This window comes from Emys orbicularis, chromosome 5 (genome assembly GCF_028017835.1).
Source record: "Emys orbicularis isolate rEmyOrb1 chromosome 5, rEmyOrb1.hap1, whole genome shotgun sequence".
Classification (NCBI taxonomy): domain Eukaryota; kingdom Metazoa; phylum Chordata; order Testudines; family Emydidae; genus Emys; species Emys orbicularis.
In genome coordinates this window covers 43,938,060-43,961,459 of record NC_088687.1, presented here as the reverse complement: position 1 = coordinate 43,961,459, position 23,400 = coordinate 43,938,060, and the positions used below count along the sequence as shown (strand labels likewise).

Sequence of the window (23,400 nt, the reverse complement as noted above, 5' to 3'; positions counted from 1 at the left end):
TTTACCATAAGTGGGTTTTGCCATTCAGTGCTCTCTTCGGTGATTATTTTTAGGATTCAAATCTGGTCAACATATGATCTTCTGTGTCAAAATCCAGCCTGCTCTTCCCTTAGCTTTGCCTCAACTATTTCCTTTATCCTGCTTAAGATAACACTGCAGAAGACTATCACTGAAAGGAGTGTAACGTCTTGTCAATTACTGCAATTGCTTCAATAACTTTTCTTTGGTATTTTGACCATAATGACTTTTCTCCATTGCTCTGGAGGCTTTTTCTGGTCCCACATTTTGTTGAAAAGTTAGGTGATTTTACTAATGGTCTTCTCATCACAAGCTTTCAACATTTCCCCCATGCCTTGGTCTTCACCTGCAGCTTTCCCAGGTTTTCAGTTTTTATTGTGTCTTTCACTTTTTTGACTGTGCTTTGACATGTTATGATGTCTAGTTCTGGGTGTTTAATTTATTTATCAAAATTCAACAGTTTGTTTGTGGGTTTGGTCTGTTTAGCATCTGGTGAAGGGTGGGTGCCCCTTGAATGTCCAACCGCACCATGGTTTGGATTGAGTCCAAAAGTCTCGGGGGTATACAAAAGTCTCTCTCTCTCTCTCTCTCTCTCTCTCTCTCAAAAACAAGTGCTCCTTTCCCCCTTGCTGAGGGCAGGGAGAAACAAAGTAAAGAAAGGAAAAAGAAAGGAAAGGTGCTCAGACTCTTCAGCAGTCTACCTGTAATCACCTCTCTGGGCCCCGGCTTGTCTGTAGGCTTTTTATTGTCCTGATCAGGTTAGACTCCTTCCTTACACCACCACAACCTCCCTTTTGGTAACACCTGGACTGTATGTGGTCCAGGCAGTTTTAGGGGTAGCTGGAGCAGCCACTGTCTCCCTCTTTGTTATCTATCTATCCCTGTAATCAGCTTTTTCTGAGGCACAGCAGTCTTCCCTAGTTACCGCCCCTTCTTGTGGCAGGCCTTTTTAAGCTTCTTCCCTCCAGGCAGAGCAAGTATTGCAGGTGCATCTAGTTAGTGCTGGCCAAGCCCAAAAAAAGCTTGGTAACTTCCTCCTTAATAGGGTAAGGGTGTGGCCCCTCACACACTTCTTGAAAGAGCTCTATCACTCTTTTTGTTTTCTTTCTGTTGTTAAGGTCTTGTTTATCCTTAACAGGCCCTCCAGCTGGTATAAGCTTGTGGAGTTCATGAAGTGTTTTACTATTACTTCTTTCAGCAGCTGCTTCAGCTTCTTTGGTGATGTTATCCACGTATTTCCTCTTGCCTCTTCTTGCACTGCTTTTTAGTGCTTTGTCCTTCATTTTATACAGACTTTTCATTGTTTTTTTCCTGGAGGTGTTTTTGAGGAGTTCACATTTGCTTTGGCTCTTCTTTCAACAGTTTGGTGTGTTCTCACTTACCCAGACTATGTATGCTCTCCTGGAAAACCAACTACAGTTACTGCAGTATCCATGACACTATCACACAAAAAGGACCATAATATGTCAGTGACGATGTCTTGTGGTGGATCTGTCTTGTAAGAATCTGAAATCTGTTCTTCAGTTCAATTTGAAACTGCTGCTGCAATATTTCTTCTGTTAGCCTTTTGCTGTCAATTTTCTTTGTGCTTTTTTGGGGGAGGGGGAGTCCGGTTGTTTTTCTTAAGTTTGATCTTTAGTGTAGCCACAAATAAACTGGTGTCACTTACTTTACATTTTTTAAACATGTATTGTTATTGAATGCTAATTATGCAAAACTTCAATAGCTTCAAAACCAGAGAGATGTTAATATAATCATTTATATGGAACCTTCTCCAAGCTAAGTCTGAGAGACTATTTATGTCCTAGTCTGCTATTCATGTCACAGTTTCCAATTCCCAGTTCACAAAGAGCTACAATGGATCTGTTAAATGTAGAAAACACAAGACTTCATCATCCTCTCCCCCTGCCCCTGCCCAGTGTTTTTCCAACTTAATCTCACTGGGGACTTACTGCTCCTTTGAAAAGTGGATGCAGGAAATACTTACAATGTCCACAGAAGCATGGGTCTTAAACAGCTTCTCTGACTTTAGCTAGATATTATCCTGAAAAGGTATTAGGTGACTTGCCTGTGAGGCACTATGCACTAGAAGATATACTATGGGTTCTAATACTTGGTCTGACAGGGACTTGCTGTATAGTTTTGAACAAGTGGCTCAACTTTTCTATGCATATTACTCTACCTGTAAAATGGAGTTCTTACCTTTCTATGTAAATGTTGTGAAGGCTGTGGCAGGGGCTCTGCAGCTGTCAGCCGCTGAAGTGGGGGCTGGAATCCCTCCCCCCTGCCGGCATGGCTCAGTCCCCCCTCCCATCCTGCACGGGGCTCGGGTTTCAGTCCTCCTTCCCCATTATTTTTAGTAAAAGTCACAGACAGGTTGCGGGCTTCCGTGAATATTTGTTTATTGCCCTCTGTGACTTCTACTAAAAGTAACCGTGACAAAATCTTAACCTTTCCCATCAAACACATTCAGGATCCAGCAGAGATAACGTCATCACCCAGGACTACTTTGATGGTAAAAAAAAAATCAGAGTTCCAATATTCTTTTTGGTGACGGAAAAACTTTCCCCTCTGTAGCAATGATACCTGAACCCAGGAATGAGAGTTTCTGGTAGGGTGTCAAAGAACTCAGCACCTTTCATGTGTTCTGGAGTCCAGAACCATTGGAGGCCTGGTGACTGCTCTACATACTTCCTTAAGGGATTCTGTGGAGATGTACCAGCTATCTAGATAAGAGTTCACACATATCCAGTCCTGATAAAAGGCTGCTGCAATCACAAGCGTAATCTTTGTGAAGGTACTCTGTGTGGATTCTAGTAAAAGTGTCTAGCGATAGCAAGGTAAGTGAGAGCCATGAATCTGAAGGAACGATCAGAATATGCAAGTCATCTTTGCCAATGGCAACTACCACCGACTACATCATGTATCGAGTGAGCCATCTTTGTTTCGGTTAAGCCTTGGACCCTCCAGATTTTTAAATAACCACAAAATACCTTGAATAAACCTCCTCATCCCCAACTGACGGCCTTGTCTACTAGAAGATGGAGTGTGAATAGGACATTATGTTTCTTGAGGGGGTGAGATGGAATGGGAGAGAAAGAACCAGATGAGATGGGGGGGGGGAGGGGAAGGATTCTATGACCATGGAAAGGACCCAGGCATCTGAGGTAATCTCTGGCTTGGTCTGGGAATACTGAGAACCTCCACAAGACTCCTCACTCAAATGAAGAAAATGAACAGTCTTCCTAACTGAGAAGGATGGTTAAGCACAGGAACAAATTACCTAGGTACATTTTGGAATCTTCATCATTGGAGGTTTTTAAGAATAGGTTAGCCAAACACCTGTCAGGGATGGTCTAGATAATACTTAGTCCTGCCTTAGTGCAGGGGACTGGACTAGATGACCTATTCAGGTCCCGTCCAGTCGTACATTTCTGATTCTTTTATTGAGTTTTCTCTGGCTTTGAAAAGATTTGGCTTTTGTTTCTGACATATGAAAAGAACAAGCAACGTACTGCTGGAACTTGGGCTGGTAAAGACACTATTTTACAAGACTTCCAGGCAATGAGATGAATTCAGTTGTGGAACAGTTTTCTAGATTAAGTGGTAGAAACCCCATTGCTTAAAAACTGAAAACTAAACTGGACAACACATTAGAAATTGTACTTTAAGGAACATTTCTGCATATGCAGAGTGACTGATTAGAAGACCTAAAGCAATTAAGAAGTCAACGTTTTCCAACAGTTACCATGAAAAGATATCTAAAATTCTACAGATTCTTTTCTACAGTAAATCCAGGAAATATCCACTGTATCAATATTACTCTATGACTTTATAAAGGAAATTATTACAGGTTTCTTTTTGCTTGTAATTTACGTGATAATATGATCATGTATATTGATAGTGAATAGAAAGATTCTTTAAAAAAAAAAAAAGAGAAGTTCCCATTAAAAGGGAAGACAACTAAAATATGATTGGATATGTTATAGTCCAAACAGCGTTCTGGATTGATGTCAGATTTTAAGGAATTTCTACTTAAGATAAGTCAAAACTCAGTTCTGAATATTCCCATTCAAGCTTCTACTGCATACATACTCTACTTAAGTATCAGTCCTTATGCTTTGCAAGTCAAAGCTTTGGGAAAAACTCTTGTACAAAACACAAGTTTCAACACACAAACTTTAAATGTTTAATTCTTAAAATCAAATTACAAAATGACCATTATCCTAGCAAAAAAAAAGAAACAGAATTCATCTAACTACTTTAATCCCCACAGATGGGTACTAGGATCAGTGCTGAAGAACTCCTCTGCAGTAATATTCTCCTGCATCTGCAATACTGAGATCTCAGATTTTGATATTCATTCTCAGCAGACCTGCACATAATTAATATAAACCGTATCAGAGTGCCACAATTCAGATTGTTTCAGATTTTCTGAAAGATTTATTATCCAACTTGACAGCCACTGGACACTCTGAGGGCTCAGAAGTTCCTGAGATAAAGAAACTCGGAACTGATTTCCCCCCCCAAAGTCATACTTTTTTCTTCTCTCTGAGCATAGGAAATACATTCAGTAAACTCTCCAAGTCCCTGCACACAGTGTATAGCCTTCTCCTGTCACACAGTACTTAATATTTTATTTTATGAGTTGAAGTCTGATGATATCAACTCAATTTTATCCCAAGGCTGAAGAAACTGATGAAGGCCTATTCAGCTACAGCTGTGCATAATTATTGGGTGCTGCCTTGTGAGTAATTCTGGACCTGGCCCACTGCCTAGAATTCATGTTAACCGAACAGGGGATAATATTTATATGTTCAAGTATATGGAGCTCCACAGTGTACTCTAGAACACTAGGCTTCATCTGTTTTTAAATTGCTCAGATTTTATCTTTAAGCACCCATTGAAGCTCTAAGAAAATTCTCTCTCTAGCTCAGCTAGAAACCATTCCATTGCTAGATGAGATATTTGGGGTGGATGTAGGATACATAATCTGTTCATACACAGAGCATTACACTTGCGCACATGCGCACGCGCACACACACACACCCCCCATCTGCAGCTGTGGATTTAGGGTGACTAGACAAGTGTGAAAAATCGGGACAGGGGGTGGGGGATAATAGGAGCCTATACAAGAAAAAGATCCAAAAATTGGGACTGTCCCTATAAAATCGGAACATCTGGTCACCCTATGTGGAGTGCTATTTCCCTCATTTTTGCCTATGCGAACGCTCTTCTCAGTTTCATATCCATAAATATATTCAACCAGACTGAATGGAAACAATCCGCATTCCAGTCTTTCATCCTTCTCTGAAAGAGACAGAGAAATCATTGGGAAAAGAAGGATATTTAGATTATTTACAATATTGTACATTTATTGAGCCCCTAACACAGCTGAGACAAAGATGGTGCAACACAAAGGGTCAGATCTGCATAGATATTATGGTGGGATACTATAACTTTAAATGTAAATTAAAAAAATGTACATCTGATAAAAATCTGTTTTTTAAACTATGTATTGCACCTATCCAGGGAATGCAAAAGGCATAATTGTAAATTCAAAGTAACACACGGTATAAAAAATAGTTGACACACTCTGCACCATCTAATGATCTCAGAGCACTTCACAAATAGCAATTCAAGTCCCTGTGAGGTAGGTAAATATTTTTATAGAACAGGGGTTCTGTACAGGAAGATGTCCTAGTAATTTAGTGCCCTGCAGAATTTAAATCATGGATGATTTAAATTTCTAATCCTGCTGTTTAGTGTGCTTGGGCAGACTTCAATGGCTGTGGATTGGCACAGCCTATGCCTGTGCACAGTGCATGGAAGGTTCAGGGCCTAATCTTGGAATGGGAATTTTAACTCCATAGTTCATTTGTTTGTATTGGTTTATTTCAGATCTCTAACATTGTTTAACATCTTTTTTTGTATTTATGCATTTGACATGTTCCTTTAGGTGAAGTATGGCATTAGGACTTACACATAATACACCTCTACCCCGATATAACGCGGCCCGATATAACACGAATTCGGATATAACACGGTAAAGCAGCGCTCCGAGGGGATGGGGCTGCGCACTCCGGCGGATCAAAGCAAATTCGATATAACGTGGTTTCACCTATAATGCAGTAAGATTTTTTGGCTCCCAAGGACAGCGTTATATCGGGGTAGAGGTGTAGATTTAACAAAAAAAGTTTACTGGGCAGAGTAACAGAATGGCTAGTAGCTGAGTGATAAAGACTTTTCCATTAGATTTTATTATTTGTTTAGTATGGATCTGGGCAACGTGTGTGACGTTTCACTTACAAAGAGGGTCAGTTTAATCTAAATCATATATTGGATATAGATAACACAAGCCCTGAAATTCTGATTTTTTAAGGTTTCCATAGTGAATTAAAATGAAAATAATTTTAATTTGAACTAAGACCATGCCAATATATAGCTCTCCGAGTTCTAAAATGAGATTTGATCCTTCTTTTACTCTTTCATCTCTCCTAGATCCAGTCTCCAAATACTTTGCAAACCATGCATACTTTAAAGAAAATTTGATTTGAGTTAATGATACTTGTTCATTTTACATTATACCAACATGATTGTTGAAAGTGAACAACAGAGAGCAATGTTCTACTGAAAATGAGTAAGGGTAGAAGATTCTGACCATATATCAAAATCTCCCTTACAAAGTAAAAATGTAAGAAAAGACCTCTCTCTAATAATGACAAAAAGTCTTTTATCAACATTTGTTTAAAGAAATACACTACTGACACTCTCTGAAATAAATCCACAATATGCCCACACCTTGAATGCTGCATGCAGTTCCGGTTGATCCATCTAAAAAAAGATATATTAGAATTGGAAAAGGTACAGAGAAGGGTAGCAGAAATGATTAGGAGTATGGAACAACTTCCATAAGAGGAGAGATTAAAAAGACTGGGACTGTTCTGCTTAGAAAAGAGATGACTAAGGGGGGAATATGACAGAGGTCTATAAAATGATGAATGGTGTGGAGAAAGTCCATAGGGAAGTGTTATTTATCTCTTAACTTAACAAAAGAACCAGGAGTCACCTGATAGGTGACTAATAGGCAGCAGGTTTAAAACAAACGTGAGAAAGTACTTCTTCACACAATGCAGTCAACCTGTGGAACTAATTGCCAGGGGATGTTGCGGAACCCAAAAGTATAACTGGGTTTAAAAAAGAATTAGGTAAGTTCATGGAGAATAGATCCACCAAGAGCTATTAGCCAAGATGGTGAGAGACGCAACCCCATGGTCTGGGTGTCCCTAAACCTCTGACTGCCAGAAGGTGGAACTGGACAACAGGGGACAGATCACTTCATAAATGCCCTGTTCTGTGCATTTCCTCTGAAGTGTCTGGCCCTGGCCACTGTCAGAAGACAGGATACAGGGCTAGATGGACCATTGGTGTGATCTAGTATGGCCATTCTTATGATCTCATGTACTGAAGACAAATGCTCACTTGATTCTTTTTTATTTAATTATAAACTTGATAAACTAGAAAGCAATGAAAAATACTTTTCAGATTATTTTAAACCTACTGTATGTAAATGGTTGGCTCAAACCAATTACTACAATACAGCTGATTTTAATATCTTTATTTCTGAATCTGATATTGACATACTAAGTTATTTGCAATATTGCTGTAGCTGTGTTGGTCCCAGGATATTAGAGAGACAAGATGGGTGAGGTAATATCTTTTATTGGACCAACTTCTGTTGGGGAAAGAGACAAGCTCGTCTCTTTCCCCAACAGAAGTTGGTCCAATAAAAGATATTACCTCACCCACCTTCTTACACTATACATTATGTCAGAAGATGTTGTTTTGACTTCCTATTTTTAAAAAAATTAAGATTCACATTTAATAGTCCCAAATAAATGTTTGCATTACACATTTCCTATACTTTTCCCCTTGTTTTCTATACTCTACTTCAGTGAATTTCAGTGAAACAGCTTTATAAGAGGTAATAAATACAGTGTAGTGTTTAACCAAACTAGCTTTTAAATAGTACCTCCTGGCACATATAGCCCTAACACAAAGTAACTTAAAAGCAAACCCATAGGAATTATTGTGATATAATGATACGTTTATTCAAAGAGAATGGTTCTATCTGAGTCATTTTACATTAATTATAGGCTGTTATTTGAAAGGTAAAGCAGATGCAACTTATTCCACAGTGCTTCTGAAATAGTTTAATAAGTAATACTACCAGGCGTAATATCAGAGAACTGGACTTAAACAGAGAACATGATTAAACTATTACATAGGCTCTTTATATGTGCCAAATGTTGCATCACACATACACTGAATTAATTCCTCAATGGCATCTACCTCGCAGGAATGAGTTAGAGCTGTGAAACATATGAAAGTCTGTTACGCTAACCTAGAAACAGATCCAAAATATCTGTAAAAAGTTCATGGAATTGAAGGTGTAATCTGTCTATTTTTTCTTTTTCTTTTTTGTAAAATCATTAAGTTTGTGTTAACTTTTAAAACAATGCTACAATATTTTTGATTTAACATTGCCATACCCAAAAATCTAGAAGAAAAAGTTCAAATGGTCACTGATACAATTCAAGCATTCCAAGTAAGTTCCAGTGGTAATCAATGGAAGAATTATAATTGCTAGAAAGCATTTGTGTGCGCGCACAATGGGAAATAAACTGCATTTTCCATCCAGTGAGTCACTTTCAGTTTCACTGTCCAGCTACAAGGGATGGGATCATGCGTACGTTCCCCCAAAGATGAGGTGTAGCTCTTTTCCCAGGCAATTATTCTACGTAAAGGCCAACATTTTTAAATATGATTTTTTATTTTATACATTTGTGTGTATTATATATATTTTATTTAAATGGGAGCTGGGTCTGCTCATCCCCTCTTAAAAAAAAAAAAAAAAAATCAGGCTATTTTATATTTAAGTGCCTAAAGTAGGGATTTAGGTGCATAATTTTAGGTATCCACTGTGAACACTTTGGAGAATTTGTTTCAGGATCTGCTTTGTATTACTAATTACAATGCTTAACATATCCCTTCCATTACCTTCCCCAGATTCCATGTTGAATATCACAGTGACCCAACAGTAATGGAATAAAAGCACTAGGATCTTAATGAACCATTAGAGCAGTGGCACTAAGTCAGGTAGTAAGTTATGTTCTATTAGTGACAGTCATATCTGATGAAAACTGTATTGAGGTGCATTAGTTTTACCAAGTCTTATTTTTAAGCAGAGAATGGGCTGAATATATCCAACCTTGCACAGTGTACTGAATCAGCACTACACCTCTACCCCGATATAACGCGACCCGATATAACACAAATTCGGATATAACACGGTAAAGCAGCGCTCCGGGGGGGCAGGGCTGCGCACTCCAGTGGATCAAAGCAAGTTTGATATAACGCGGTTTCACCTATAACACGGTAAGATTTTTTTGGCTCCTGAGGACAGTGTTATATCAGGGTAGAGGTGTAGTCGATCCCTTTGTGTCCCACCGTGGATTCATTCCAAGGAGGGCAAACAGAATTGCTGCCAGAAGTCCAAACTTGAGCACTCCGCCAGGAGAAGGCATCTTTGACTTGTGATCTAGGATCAGTTAGAACCTTGTCCAGCAATGGCTGTGTGAGGAATGCAGTGAATCAGCACATCTCCTTGCCAGGCCTCCTCCCCAACCACTGGGCTCTTTTGGGACTACGATGGCTTGCTATGTGTACCCTAACAGAAGAGAGTTCGTGGCCACCACAGTTTTCCCTTTTGATGGCTCTCCGTGGGAATAAATCTGGTCCTACAAACACTGGCCCCATTTCAGCAAGGTTCTTAAGCACATTGCCTAACTTTAAGCATGTGAATAATCCCATTATCAGATTCTTACACACCTTTACTTGTGCTGAATAGTACCTTACTCCACTGGTAGCCCTCTCAACTTTAATGAAATCTAATTCTTAGCTATATGTGACAAGTCATTGTTACTATGTATACGCACATGCCTGTGAAGATGTAATGGCCATATCCTCATCTGTTATAAATCTCTGTAGCATTAGCATTGCCTTCAATGGCACTATGCTAATTTACACCAGCTGAGGATGTGACCCTAAATGTTAAATGGTGGCAAGTGGCTTCCCTGTAGCATATGTCAGTGAAGTTCATATAACCTTGATATTTTCAAATTCCTCTGCACTTCCTTCAGGAGTTCTGTCAGCCTGATACAGCTGAAAAATGTATGTTTCCCCCCCCTGACCCTTTGTGAAAATTTCCCCACTTTTTGGGAAAAAATATCAAAATAAAAAACCCAAAAGCTTTTGGCCTAAAAACCAAAAACTTTGATTCAGAAATGCTTCCATGGTGTCTCATGGGAGTTTTTGTTTGGGTGCCTTACATCACTATTCTCCTCTACAGATAGAGCTCCCTACTAGAGTATATCTCCTATGATGCACCATAGTTGCTCCTCTTGCTGAGTGGCAGTGGTGCATCATGGGAGTCATTGACTCCAGTGCATCATGAGAGGTATAGTCCACTGGGAGAACACAGACCATAAGGAAGACTGGGGACATGAGATGCTTGAATTACTACTCCCAGGGGGCACTATGGCAGCCTTTCCAAATAGATTTTTTTTTGTTCAGCCAAAAACCTGAAAATGGTTTGGTTTTAAAGTTTTGGGTTTTCCAATGAAAAGTCATTTTTCTCTTTGGAAACTAGACATTTTTTATGAAAAACTTCATCAAAAATCTAATTTTCCATCAAAAAACCATTTCAATGGAAAATGTTTGACCATTCCTAGTAACAGTTTCCCAATCTTATTCTGGACTGATAGACTAGAAACTCCTTTAGCAACGTTACGTACAATACCAAGGAAGGACTATGACTTTTCTTCAACAAGATGCCTAATGACAGTATTTAAGCAATTTTCAGGAGAGGCAGAGAAAGTTTCATTAGGTCCCATCCATGTTAAAAGGAAACTGTTAGCCAGAACTTTTAACACTTCTGCTTACAGAAAGGTGCTAAGGTGGTTTCAAAATGGTTCCCCTGGCTGGTACAGACCAGGGACTCCATGTTACAAAACATTTTACAAATTGTTGTCTAGGCATCTTTACATTGGCTACAGAAACCATTTTGAAACTGTGTTAGAATGTTACTGTGAAGAATCTTGTTTAAAAGTGTTTCTGACTAGCATGGCTTTCCTCTTAGCACAGAAGTTCCTAAAAGGAAGTGTAACACTTTAGCTTGCAAGTAGAGCTGGAGAGATATTAACAATGAATACATACACAGTCTGATAGATAAGACCTGCTCTAAACAGAAATGGAAAATTCATCTGAAAGATGAACTGTGGAACAATGGATATTCTTTAAATTCCTTTGATAAGCACATTTTAAATCCGCTCTGGGGAACATGCCCAACCTTTCCCATTGTCTAAACATGTCACCCTCAAGTCTTCAGTATCTTTTACACATAACACACAATGATAGGTTATCCTTGCATAGTTTGACATAGCTTGGGATACCAGCCAAACACCTGAGGCTAAATCCCTAGCACACTGAAGTTGTATTTGCTTTTGCCTATACGACCATTTCATATACAATTTTTTAAAACATATCCATATGGATTTAACTATGTTGTTAATGATCTGTGCTTTCTCTTCTTTCTTGGTCTTTTATTTATTTTTAAGCAAATGGGACAAAATTTACGACTACATGGATTCTTTATATCAGTGCCCAAGGTGCTATAACTTAGTATATAAACAGCATAGATAGAAAACTGGGGGAAATTTTTCTCTCATAAATTTTGTATGTGTAATTACCTAGGTATTTAAAAATGAAAAAAAAATCCATCACGTGGAATCATATTGACTCCCACAGGGGTCATCAGTAGGGCTGGAGCCTTCACAGCACAGTTGAACTAGCAGATATACTGACAGCTATAGTAGGCTCTCATCCACTATATGGGCCACCCACTAGAAGGAAATAGAACACACATTATGCCAGTAGATATCACAGCTATTTGCAGATAGCACAGGAATGCTGAGAACTCATTACAGCAGAATCTTTGGAAAATTTAGTTGCCAAACTCTAACAAGTTTTTATTGAGCATGTGTGAATTAAGACTTTCAGAGACTCATAACTTGGTCAAATTTGGGTAGATTAGGACTAGGATGTCAAAAGGCACATACTTGAGAAAGGAGCAACATGCCTGCCAAAGCTCAACTCTCTGCTCCAAAGAATGGAGATGCTAAAGCTTCTCAACCAAATGGTTGTAAGAAAATCTTTAAAATGGTCAAAACATACTTTGGACAAAACAATTTATTTTTCCCTAATATTGTTCTGGGAGGTGACTCAACCATTTCAGATGAAATTTTCCATAAAATAACCTGCAGCAGACACCCAGCATGAAAATTCAGCCCAACAGTTAAAGTTTGGCAAAGTTATAAGCAACTGAAAACAGGATCTTATAATGGAAACTTGGGCAACCATAACTATTGACGAGGCTATCATCGCCGCCTATAATAATTCCAAACTCCATTTTACAGCTGTGCCCTCACTAGGAAAAAAGGTGTATTTTTAAATTTGGTTTGTGCTAAGCTGTGTAAACCTGTGTTACAACGCTAGCAGTCAAAACTTGGAATTTCCGTTCCATAGGAAATTTCAACATTTCAAAAAAGTTTTCATTCTGATTCGGAACAAAAACTTGAAATTAAGAAATTTCCCACAGAAAGGAAATAAAAAAAAAAGTATTTCAGAAAAATCAAACTGTTTCAGTTGATTGGTTTTTTTAGAAAAGAAATAGAGCAGCCAGCTGCAATGCCTCCAGGGGACTCCCTGGCAGTCCAGGGAGTCCCCGGGAGTTAGGGAAGACTCCCACCATAGGCTGGGAAGCCTAGAAGCCCTGAAAACTCCATCTAGAGCCAGGGTTCCCAAGCTCCTGGCTCTGAGAAGTCCTAGAAATCTGGGGTCTCCAACTCTGAAAGGTCCTCATGTTGGGATGGACCAGAGTCACGGACCCTGGAAGATTTGGCTTCCCAGAAGCCGGCCAGGCAAGGAAACGTGCATATATTTCTGTAAAATATTAATCAACACCTGAGCATTTCTATGAAATATTTCAGTTTGGACAAATTGACGTTTTCCAATAAAAAACCACTTCATCAGAAAAATCCCAACCAGGTCTAGTCCAGAGAAAGACTGAAGACCCTATCCACCCATAAATGCCTCTCAGTTTAAACTGTACACTGGAAGGACCACCACCCCTAGGGGACACCACTGTCTCTTGAGACTATTAACTATAGTTCGTACAGAAATAATGGCCTACTGCACATGTGCAGTATTATGGATAAAACTCACAACTCTACTTGGTGAGATAAAGGAGCAACACAAAATAAAAACAACAATGCATGTGTTTTGATGAGAGTTTTGTGTCCAAATTTTATTCTGATGCACTGCAGTTCTACAGTTCAATATTCTTTAGCTGGGAGCGTTGGAAGTGTGTCAACTTTCAATTATCTTTACTTATATATAGCTTTAACCTTTTTTTTTTTTTTAATGTATAAGTGGAAGGAGAGGTAGTGGGTGTGGATAATCATTGTGAGTCATACACTAACCTCAAGTAAAAGTGTTAGCTTTTGATGAGCTATATTAAAAATTAGCCATGCTGTAAAACAGTTCTCTTACTCTTTCTACCTTCAATGCACTGGTCACAAATCATTCACATTTTGCATTCAGGAGCTGTACAGGTAAAACCTTTTAATGGTTTCATGAAAATAAATACCTAAAATTACACCACCTGGGGAAGATATCATACTAATAATACTAAGCATTTATACTACACTTTTCATAATCAAAGGATTTTGTAACATTGAACTAATTAATCAAGCTTTATAACAGTTTGGTATGATATGCAGGTATTATAATTAGAACTTGTCTGAACATTTTGGACAAAACTTCATGTTGTCAAAAATATGCTGTTTTGTCAAAGCCAAAACCTTTGATAGAGACTTACTGGTTTAGACGAAAAGTTCAGCAAGGTGTTCTTTTTAAGTCAGGGCTCCCAGGTCACAGAGGGTAAGAGAGGGAGTGCGTGTGTCCAGGGGCCAACGATAATGCTGTTTAATCATAGAATATCAGGGTTGGAAGGGACCTCAGAAGGTCATCTGGTCCAACCCCTTCCTCAAAGCAGGACCAATCCCCAACTAAATCATCCCAGACAGGGCTTTGTCAAGCCTGACCTTAAAAACCTCTAAGGAAGGAGATTCCACCACCTCCCTAGGTAACCCATTCCAGTGCTTCACCAACCTCCTCGTGAAAAAGTTTTTCCTAATATCCAACCTAAACCTCCCCCACTGCAACTTGAGACCATTACGCCTTGTTCTGTCATCTGGTACCACTGAGAACAGTCTAGATCCATCCTCTTTGGAACCCCCTTTAAGGTAGTCGAAAGCAGCTATCAAATCCCGCCTCATTCTTCTCTTCTGCAGACTAAATAAGCCCAGTTCCCTCAGCCTCTCCTCAGAAGTCATGTGCCCCAGATCCCTAATCATTTTTGTTGCCCTCCACTGGACACTCTCCAATTTTTCCACATCCTTCTTGTAGTGTGGGTACCAAAACTGGACACAGTACTCCAGATGAGGCCTCACCAATGTCGAATAAAGGGGAATGATCACATCCCTCGATCTGCTGGCAATGCCCCTACTTATACAGCCCAAAATGCCGTTATCCTTCTTGGCAACAAGGGCACACTGTCGACTCATATCCAGCTTCTTGTCCACTGTAACCCCTAGGTCCTTTTCTGCAGAACTGCTGCCTAGTCATTGGGTCCCTAGTTTGTAACAGTGCATGGGATTCTTCCGTCCTAAGTGCAAGACTCGGCACTTGTCCTTGCTGAACCTCATCAGATTTCTTTTGGCCCAATCCTCTAATTTGTCTAGGTCCCTCTGTATGCTATCCCTACCCTCCAGCGTATCTAACACTCCTCCCAGTTTAGTGTCATCTGCAAACTTGCTGAGAGTGCAGTCCACGCCATCCTCCAGATCATTAATGAAGATATTGAACAAAACCGACCCTTGGGGCACTCTGCTTGATACCGGCTGTCAACTAGACATGGAGCCATTGATCACTACCCGTTGAACCCGACGATCTAGCCAGCTTTCTATCCACCTTATAGTCCATTCATCCAGCCCATACTTCTTTAACTTACCGGCAAGAATACTGTGGGAGACCATATCAAAAGCTTTGCTAAAGTCAAGGAATAACACGTCCACTGCTTTCCCCGCATCCACAGAGCCAGTTATCTCGTCATAGAAGGCAATTAGGTTAGTCAGGCATGACTTGCCCTTGGTGAATCCATGATGACTGTTCCTGATCACTTTCCTCTAAGTGTTTCAGAATTGATTCCTTGAGGACCATGATTTTTCCAGGGACTGAGGTGAGGCTGACTGGCCTGTAGTTCCCCGGATCTTCCTTCTTCCCTTTTTTTAAAAATGAGCACTACATTAGCCTTTTTCCAGTCATCCAGGACCTCCCCAGATCGCCATGAGTTTTCAACGATAATGGCCAATGGCTCTGCAATCACATCTGCTAACTCCTTTAGCACCCTCGGATGCAGCGCGTCCGGCCCCATGGACTTGTGCTCGTCCAGCTTTTCTAAATAGTCCTGAACCACTTCTTTCTCCACGGAGGGCTGGTCACCTCCTCCCCATGCTGTGCTGCCCAGTGCAATAGTCTGGGAGCTGACCTTGTTCGTGAAGACAGAGGCAAAAAAAAGCATTGAGTACATTAGCTTTTTCCACATCCTCTGTCACTAGGTTACCTCCCTCATTCAGTAAGGGGCCCACATTTTCCTGGACTTTCTTCTTGTTGCTAACATACCTGAAGAAACCCTTCTTGTTACTCTTAACATCTCTTGCTAGCTGCAACTGCAAGTGTGATTTGGCCTTCCTGATTTCACTCCTGCATACCTGAGCAATATTTTTATACTCCTCCCTGGTCATTTGTCCAATCTGCCTCTTCTTGTAAGCTTCTTTTTTGTGTTTAAGATCAGCAAGGATTTCACTGTTAAGCCAAGCTTGTCGCCTACCATATTTACTATTCTTTCTACACATCGGGATGGTTTGTTCCTGCAACCTCAATAAGGATTCTTTAAAATACAGCCAGCTCTCCTGGACTCCTTTCCCCCTCATGTTATTCTCCCAGGGGATCCTGCCCATCAGTTCCCCGAGGGAGTCAAAGTCTGCTTTTCTGAAGTCCAGGGTCCGTTTTCTGCTGCTCTCCTTTCTTCCTTGTGTCAGGATCCAGAATCTCGTGGTCACTGTCTCCCAGGTTCCCATCCACTTTTACTTCCCCTACTAATTCTTCCCAGTTTGTAAGCAGCAGATCAAGAAGAGCTCTGCCCCTAGTTGGTTCCTCCAGCACTTGCATCAGGAAATTGTCCACTACATTTTCCAAAAACTTCCTGGATTGTTAATGTTACCTTGGAATTGACATCTCTAATTATAATCCTCTATTTACATTTGGGGAAACTGAGTCAAAGTGTAACTACAAAAAGAATAAATGTTAGAGCCAAGAACAGAACTTGAGAGTTTCTGGCTCCCAATGCTTGACTCAGACCAATAGAAAAATTAATACTCTCTCTCCCAATAGATAATAAAAAAACAAAACACTTTCATTGCTTTATGACAATATCAAATTTGATCATGTGTAAAAGGAACAGTAGACTTCCCTTAATAAAGTGGTCATCCTATTTGTGTATCCTTTAAGACTTCTCTCAAGCAGATTTAGCCTCAAGATAGAGAATGATAATGTATAATAGTTAATATGGACAAAATAGGCATAAATCCTACTGAGAGGAAGCATTTGGCCAGTGGCAAGATGTTAAATAGGACATCATCAGATAGCCAATAAGTGTCCAGTCTATTAGATAGCTTCACTATTAAAAAGATGAAAAATTAAAGTTATGTGGTGACTATGATTTGTATTTTTGTATTTTTATTCATTAAATTATTTTGTATAATGTCATGTCCTACCAAGATTTTTTTTTTTTTTTTTGAAAGGCCTCTTTTCTTAAATGAAACAGCTGCTTTGCTTGGTTAACAGATCATTCAACACTGTGGCATCATTAGGAGAATTCTACTGAAAACGAACACTAAACACAGGGTCAGAAAGACCTAAAACTCTGCAATTAAAACGCCAAGCACATTACAGATGAAAGAAAAATTATGTCAAGATAGTAATATTGGAAAAGTTCTAAATATAAAATACTTATTAAAATAGACGCTAGCTGTTAACTCTAAAGATTTTTAAGGTCTTGATTTGTTCAGAAAAAAATAGTTTACGAGGCACCACACTGTTTAACAGTCTATCCTGCTTAAGATTTTGGCTCACTAAGCTACTGAGCCCCTTCATCAGCCATTGATGTAAGTGGGAGCTGAAGGCACCCATTACCTCCCAGCAGATGCTCAATACCTGGCATTACTGGGCCCTGCAACTGCTGGAGAAATCTGTATCAACAGCAAATTGAGATCTATTACTGACCTCTTGTAGAAGACTTTGGCTTTAATACAGCCTCTGTAACCTCATGTAGCATCTACTCAGTCTTCAGTGCTTTGGTGCATGAAAATAAATGATTTTGCATAGCTGGATTATTATAGGATTTTTTTAAAAAATTAACGCTACAGCAAGATTTATGCCCCAATAAGAAACATCAAACAGCATTATAACATTGTTTGATGCTCCTCTCCAGGCAATGGGCCTTCCCCAATTTCACAAACAGAGGGAAAACAAATGTTTCCAGTTACACGTATACTCACGCACCACTGGCTATGTGAGGCCCAACCCCTTTTCTGTTAACAGCACTGGCATGTCTTCTTTGTCAATTGGCTTAGAATGCTAAGAGCTTCCTCCTGAAGCAATGACATGGACTGATCAAAAGATAACAACATGACAAACTTTAAAGGAAAACAGCTGGATAAGAACTTGGGACAAGACAGCATTAGAAGAATTTGATTTTTTAGTAAGTGTTAAATAGGTCTGGTAAGATGTATACAATATCTTGTGTGTTGTGTTCACAGATAAGCATATATTGAATAGCACATTGAAAAGACTATATGAAGTCATTAAAATAATTACAAATTACTAAAACCATCAGACTTCAAGTATTTAAAGATCAAGGCCTGATTCTGGTCTCACTTATATCAGAGTAAGTGAGCAACTCCATCAGTCACACGGGAGTCAAATTGATATCATATAATCAGAACCAGGCCCTTCGTCATTACATGCCATCCTAACCTAACTCACTCTTGGGGCCCAATTTCGTATTCCTTGAACTACCAGAACTCCACCTGCCCTCAACAAGAATTGGAGTCTAGTAGAAATGCAGCATTAGGTACCTTTAAGTCAGACCCCTCCAGCCACTAGAACAACAGTTTATATATTCCCCAAGAGAAAAGACCCAAAAATGTCTTCTCCAGCTGATTGGTAGAAACCCTGGTAGACAGAAGCAATATACAATAGAAAATGAGAATCACTCCTACATGTTAAATCTGTGTCCATAACAAAGATTTTAAAGCGATCTTCTTAAAGAATCATCTTTAAAAGGTTCTGGCTAGAAAATATTGGGTAGGTGGGGTTAAAAAAAAAAGAACAAAAACAAAAAGGGGAGACAAAAATTTGCAGAGAGATATACTACAATATATCCCCACAGCAAAAGGAATGTGGATGGAACATGTCTCTACCATATGCCAAAAGGGAAATATGATCAGATACAGGTATTTTTTGAAAATTATCCAAGATCTAGAATTACTGGGAAGAGACCCATTAAAAAAAACAAAACAGTTTTGTAAAGTCCTTATCCCACAATGCTGTCCATTAATCATCTCATTGTTACCTTGTGCTCCCCTTCTGTTTGTTGTATCCACCTGATGTCCCTTGCCTCATCCTTAGATACTTCAGGGCAGGGACTATCTCTACATTATGTGTTTGTTTAGCACCTAGAAAAATAGGACCCTAATCCCTAATTGGGGGCCCCTAGTCTTCTTTGCAGTACAAATCACAATAATATCCAGCTCCAATGAGCCACTGTCTGGAGACACAACTAATCTTCAATACACATCTCGTATGTGCTTCCTTGCTTGCCAAATCCTCTCAGATGTCTTCAAAACCCTTTGAAAACTGGATTTGTACTGCATTACTGACATTAGGAATACTTTCAAGTGATCAGAGAAATGCTGTCCTTCTATGTCATTGTACAAAACATGGCCGCAGCTAGGAGGGCACTGTGTATCAACTGAAATATCTCTGGTAAGATATATACAATGCATACACGGTCTCACACACACACACACACACACACACACACATTTGGTTACCTCTGGGTCTGTTAAAACATCTGTTTTCAGTCTCCGAAGTAACTAAACTCTTTTTCAGTTGCTTCTTTTTTATACACTATGGAGAGCCTCTGTAACCTTTTCTCTCTTATATATATATATATATATAAGAGAGAAACAGTCATCCTAAGGTGCCTGGAAGCCACAGAGGTTTGGCAAACCATTTGGCTCTGCTTTAAATATTATGCCGATTACAAAGGACAGAGAACAAGTTCTACTTTGTAAATACAATTAACAACTCTTAAATACATACCCTCGGCACTCATTTTTTTTATTTTAACAATTTAATCTCTGAGCTCTACAGGAGATTCTTCAGTTTATTTACCAAACAAGAAGATGCTCAGAAAAAAGATCTACTTTTTATTTTTCAACTGCTTTGGTTTCATAATAATGGACAAGGTATGCAAAAGTACATGACTACAATTAAGCTCCTAAGTGTTCTGACTTTAAAAAACAAAAACTGAGAACCCTGTAGCTATCATTGAAATTAATGTGAGTTGCTGGGTCCTCATCACTTACAACCAAGCCATTTATTTACATCATCTGATTCAGCTAAATTTAAGTATGTAAGAAGTCATATTAAAATCAATGGACTACTCCCATGCTTATAGTTGAGCATATTTTTAAGTGCCTTGCTGAATTGGGACCAAAATAATGATTTAGGATCCTAACTTTAGGCACTAATTTTTGTGGGGAAAAAAGAGAAATTAGCATTCAAAAATAAAACCTACAAAGTATCAAATCTTATCAGTAAGGAGGCATATGTATACTCCATCACTGCCTGATATAACAGACATGGTTCAGTAGCTTGTAAAACTGGAGTAAAGTGCACAGGTTAATCAGGCCTAACTTAGTAAAATGCATTTTTAAAAATTTTCTTGAATATTAGTGAAAAATACTATTTATTTTTCAACATTTTGGATCCTACTATATTCCAAAGAGAAAAAAAATATGGTTTCATTATTTTTTAACTTAAAAAATAACATAGAATGATATAATTAGTTGATTACAACAAGAATAAAGCCTATCCAACAAGCAAAGTTATTCTAAAATGAACGTGATGAGTGGAGACTATACGCCTGGAAATTAACTATTTTCTAAGAATTTTGAGGGGGAAAAGGGAAGGAAAGGTTTCTTGCAGATAGTTGGTAGAGTGATTCAGGACATTGGTCTGGGCCAACTCTGTTTCACCTCATCCCATCTGCCCATGCTGAAACCTTCTTTAATCCCTAGTGTTGCTTCAAAATGGTCCACCTCCCTTGCTAGCCACTCTTGACTCATTACTCCAATGGTGAAGCAGAATCAGGAGAAGCCATGACAGATACTAGCACAGGTCTAGAAGCAGAGAAGTGGGCCATTTGTCAGCACCATATGAAACAACAGGAAAACTGGAGAGAACAGGCTTCCATAGCTATGGACAATGTCAAGCTGTGGTGCTTTACAAGAGGGATATGGGAAGACTGATGCAGACACAGCTGTGAAATGAGGTCAGACACATGGATGGATTTTAAGGGGCAGGCCACAACTTGTATTAAACTTTAACACAGGGGAGAGGCGCTACCCACCCATCACCCATACTCTCCTATACCAGGCATTTAATCGGCTCCAGTGCAGGGGTTACAGGGCTCTTGCCATATAACCCATAACTCCTGTCAGGCCAGATTCCCATTGCTGGTTCAGGGTGGATAGGGTGGGGCAACATGGAGTTAAGAGAGGCTCCATGTTGCCCCTGTTCCAAGTTAAATCCTGAGAGCTGGGAATGCTAGCCAATCAGCCCCCCTTCTCTCCCCCAGCTGACCAATGGGTACCAGAGACTCCAATGGGTGGGGGAGGAGATACCTGGTGTCTCTCAGTGAGTGCCTCCCTCCCAAACTGTTGGGACTGCCCCCTTTTGCCCCAGCCCCATCAAGTTTCCCCCTCCGTTGAGGCAAGTGGGAGCATTTTAGGGAGATGAGAGGATGCACATGGTGGCAGGAATAGCAGGCAGAGTTAAGGTTGTTTGCTGTATAGTTTCCAATGTTTAGGAGTGTTTTTAAATCTAGCCTTAGCATTGAATTTTCTGGCTCTTTCTTTTTAAGTACAGTATTTATTAAGGTTTTTAACCTTTAAATTATGGATACCTTTTTTCCGATCTTAACTCCAGTTTAGCAAATATTTTTGGCTATGACTATATTGAAGTATTGCTGTTTGGTCTATAATCTATTGCTTACCTAGGAATTTGTATTGTACTACATACATATATATATATATATATATATACACACACACACACACACACACATTTTACAGAGAGCTTTGTACTGCTGTTCAATTTTTGTATTGAGTACTGTTGTCTAACTTCGAACTGGATAAGTGAAATGAAAGAACTGGGTGTGTAATTCCACAGGCAAGTGTTGGCAATCATGTGCTCAGTCTCTTTCTCTCTCTTTGGTTAAAAGAGCAGCTCCCAAAGAATCTGAGAAGGGTGGGTCTGGAACAGTCTAGGTAGATCAAAAGGCTTCTTCCGGTACCTTAGACCAAAGCTATAGTCAATTTGTCTTGGATTAAATTGGGGATTTAGATCTCTCTTGATTAACACAATGTGAAGTAGAGACCATTTGTGTTCATGAAAATCTGATGATTAATTTACATTCTAAACTGTTTGTGCCTGGAAATTAAGTCAAATTCCTCTAAATACCCTCCTGTGCAGTAGGTAAGTTAGTAGTATTGTCTGGGAAAAAGAAACCGAGGTAAAAGTGACTTGCTCAGGAGGCAGTGTGGTCTAGTGGACTAGGTATGAGAAAAGAGTCAGGAGAATAGGTTCTAATACCAGCTCTGTTTCTAACTTGCTGTGTCACTTCTGGCAATCTCACTTAAACTGCATGCATCACAGCTTTCCAATCTGTAAAGGAGGATATATGTCTGTAGAGCACTTTGATATTATTGAATAAATGTGCCATATAAGTCACAGGTGAAAAAGAATACACAATGTAGGGAATAGAATCCAGTAGGATTTTATTCCTCTCCTACTCATTGAGCTCAGTAAAAGAAAGTGTATTTGGAGATTCCAGGCCTCCCCAAAATAAGAACAATTTAAATGATAAATCTCACATACACCATCAGTTTCACAAACTCCCTCCAACCCCCAACCCTCCCTGCTCCCCTCCAAAAAAAAGTTAAAATAATTTTCTGGCAAAGGGAAGCATATGAGAAATGCCAACTGAATTGGTTGAGTTTTTATAAACTTAGAGGGTGCTAGTGGGGAGAGCGAGGATTATAATGGAAAGCTAGTCACTTTTACCATTGGAGAGTTAATTTTCACTACATAACTGCACTTGTACAGACATTATAGTCCACCTGCCCAGTATTTTGCCTGTTTGCATTTATGATTTTCTGTGTGTTTGTATTTCTCTATCAATATCTCATCCAAAAATATATTTCATTCCAGAGCAAAAGAAGGACACTAGTATGAAACTGTAAATTACATGTTGTTAATAGAGATTTGCTTGGAGCAAGGTGTGACCTAGAACAATTATCCGTACCTGCTACATGCAATTTCTCTGAAGAGGTGCCAATTCCAAACAGGCTAAATCTCTGACGGCTATCAGAAGCCAGGAAAATTTCTGCATTAGTGCAAACGAGGTAATATTTCAATCTGCTGTAACTACAGAGAGCAGTTCTGCACTGGCAGGGAGATGACCTACCAAGGCATTTTCATCTGCAACTTCTATTGGTCAAATTCAGAGTTAGTATAAGTGGATGTAAATCCATTAACTTCAATAGAATGACATCTCCTTATCCCAGGCGTGAATGAATTAGGCTTTGTGAATCTAACCTGAATTAATCAAATCAGTCTAGCTTCCATTGTCTCTGGGTAGCATGCAAGTTAATGTATATAAGGGCTTGTTTACACTGGCAAATAACAGCGCTGCAACTTTCTGGCTCAGGGGGGTGAAAAAACACCCCCCTGAGCGCAGCAAGTTGCAGCGCTATAAAGCACCAGTATAAACAGTGCCCCAGCGCCAGC

General features: G+C 39.4%; 1 protein-coding gene across 1 annotated transcript in view; it reads right to left on the bottom strand.

Moving 5' to 3' along the window:
• Positions 1-23,400, bottom strand: part of AFG2A (AFG2 AAA ATPase homolog A) — a 303,993-nt gene that overhangs the window by 81,858 nt on the left and 198,735 nt on the right. The window lies entirely within an intron of this gene.